Consider the following 3,390-nt stretch of genomic DNA (forward strand, 5'->3'; position numbering starts at 1 on the left):
TTTTGTCCCTATTATATATATATATATATATATATACATACACACACACACACATGTATATATATATATATATATATATGTGTCAGTCAGGCACATGCCACCAGTAATTACTCAGGGTAGGCAGTTGATAACATTTGTGCAGTAAAACATAGCTGAGTTGAAGAAGTCAGATTTACTTCTGCCTTTATAGTGCGTAAAGAAAACGTTGTTGTAGGAATGTACGCAGCACGTGTACTGTAACAGTGCTATGCATAGCTTAAATACTGAGACTGAAAGGTAGGGGCGAATTATGCGTATCTGATCAACAGAAAAATAAAATAGTTTGCATTTTATACATAGGCGTATATTAGGCGTAGGAGTGGCTGTGTGGTAAGTAGCTTGCTTACCAACCACATGGTCCCGGGTTCAGTCCCACTGCGTGGCATCTTGGGCAAGTGTCTTCTACTATAGCCTCGGGCCGACCAAAGCCTTGTGAGTGGATTTGGTAGACGGAAACTGAAAGAAGCCCGTCATATATATGTATATATATATCGTCATATATATGTATATATATATGTATGTGTGTATGTGTTTGTGTGTTTGTTTGTCCCCCCAACATCGCTTGACAACCGATGCTGGTGTGTTTATGTCTCCGTAACTTATCGGTTCGGCAAAAAGAGACCGATAGAATAAGTACTAGGCTTCTAAAGAATAAGTCCTGGGGTCGATTTGCTCGACTAAAAAGGCGGTGCTCCAGCATGGCCACAGTCAAAAGACTGAAACAAGTAAAAGAGTATAATAATCAAACTAACTTTCATAATTTTATTGAATTAGGTTCATATTTTGCCATGAAAGGAAAATGTTGCTATCGATTTATAGGTACTGCCTACCTAGGTGGCACATCTCTAGTGTGAATATATAAATATAAATCTATATGTGCACACATGCATATATAAAAGAACCCAATTGGGTAAAGGCTTACTACAGCTGTTTCAGATGTTTTTGATTGATGACAAAAACCTATTAAGTGATGTAAAAAAGAAAAAAAAAAGGAGTTTTCTTCTAACGAATTAAAAATTTGAAGTTTGGTTTGAAAAAAAAAAATATCAGAAGGAATGTCTGTTGATGTTCTCATTTTGGCAACACCTGTCCCTAAATTGGGAGTGTCAACACACAATCCATTCCTTGGTAGCTTTTCAAACCCAATTTTTAAATTTTTAATTCACCTGAAGAAGATGTTCTCCTTTCCATGATGTAATCGGTTCATCCAACAATAACAAAAATTGTCTGAAACACCTGCAATGGCCCTTAATCCATTTGTGTTCCTTCTTTATGTAAACACCTCACCTGGAACTATCTCTGTGTTGGATCTACAACTCACAGTAGATCGTGAAACCGCATGCCGACATGTATGGGTATATAATTTCATATACATGTCTATTTATATGGATGTATATAAATAAGACAATAGGTTGTGATTTTGAGGACTGTTCACATGGCATCTAGACTTGCTAGAAATAGCAGCCAAGTTACCTTCAAATCACACCCTATTGTCATATGAGGTAATAAAAGCCCCTTCTCCCAAGATGTGCTCATGTACATGTTTATATGCTTGGATATATGAGTGTGTCTGTATATGGTATACACACAGATATGCTGATCTCAAGCCTAACTTGGTGTCAATATTATTGAAGTCCTTTGATTTTAATGAAGCCTGAAAATAACAAATTATATACGAGAGCCTTCTGCAGATATGGCTTTTCCCAGTCAAGGTTGGTTGTAGGGGGATGCTTACAGCCATTGGAACGAGAGGTAAGGAGTGAAGTGTAGCAGTGCGCAGGATGAGAGAGGCAGCTGAAAGGGACTCTTGTTGGCTTTGGAGCATGAGAGAGGAATTAAGCGGGAAGCCAGGAGGAGGTGAAGAGCAGTGATTTGGCCATATCTGCTGACCCACCAATGGGAAGGTGTTACAGTTCAGGATCCAAATACCCAATAAATGTTGGATACCATCTGATGACATCAGTTCCTCTTGGCCAAAGCTCCATTCACTTTGTTGAGTGGAAAAAAGCACCTCTTTCTAGGTGCTATTAACACATGCCTATATACAAGTTAATTTATTCCCAGAGGTTGCTCGTAAAGCAGAGCAATAATTTCCCATAGTAGCAATTTTGTGCCATCACTTCACTCTACTGCTGTGTAGATGTGTCAGAACCCATGTTGTCATACACACACAAAATGGCTGTTCAAACTTCTTATCTTTATTATAAACCTGGGGTCTTGTAAAGCAGGTCCTAATAAAGTGAGGTATTACTGCATATATATATATATATATATATATCTCATGTGATAGAACAGACTATTAGATATTATTATTATTAGTCACAATGCACTTTGCATTGATTTTTTTTTAAGCATTCAACTGATGTCCCTACCCCAGTGCTGGTGAGGTAAGCGGGCCAACATTTTCCCTTGATTGGAAGGGGTCTCTGTCACAGAGTTACCCACTTACAGTTGAGTGGACTGGAGCCATGTAAAATAAAGGGTTTTACTCAAGAACACAATACACTGCTTGCTTCAGGAATCAAACTCCTGAACTAGAGATCATGAGGGCAACAGCCTAACCACCAGGCTATGTGCCTTCACTCATATATATATATATAAATAATAAAACAGTTTGATTTGGTTCCATGCAACTGAAGAGTTTCACAGGCCTCTAACAGAAATGTGGCTTTTTCATGCTTAAGTTGCATGGAACTAAACCAAACTGCTTTACATAATACATGTAACTCCTAATAAATGTGTTAAGTGCCCCCTTTTTTTTTTATTCATCCAATCATATATATATGTATGTAAATGTATGTATGTATGTATAGAGAATGAGTCAGCAGATGAGATCTAGAGATACTCAATACACAAAACACTTAGCAGAGCTCAAATGATTTGAACTTACATTGTGAAAACCTTACCAAGGACCAAGTCCTTGGGGTAAAGAGTGGCTAGAAGGGGAATCCAGGTGAGCTGATATGGAGACAACGATGCAAATAAATAAATAAAACTGCTTGGGTTTGATGTACAAAATATATATACATATGTATACATGAGGATAGATGTTTTGTACATCAAACCCAAGCAGTTTTGTTGGTATTTTTGTATCATTGTCTGTGTGTGTTTATATATATATATATATATAATAATATGAGGGACAACATCCAAAATTACAAGTAAAAACTCAATTAAAATCAATTTATAAAAAATTAAAATTAAATTGAGCTTTACAGAGTAAAATTGTGCTTTTAAATATTAATTGTTCTATATGTGATAGTGGATCTTTATTGATGAGTTCATGAACCTTGGTTCTTTTCCCTAAAACTATATATATATATATATATATAAATATATATATATATATAT

This window comes from Octopus bimaculoides, chromosome 28 (genome assembly GCF_001194135.2).
Source record: "Octopus bimaculoides isolate UCB-OBI-ISO-001 chromosome 28, ASM119413v2, whole genome shotgun sequence".
Lineage (NCBI taxonomy): Eukaryota > Metazoa > Mollusca > Cephalopoda > Octopoda > Octopodidae > Octopus > Octopus bimaculoides.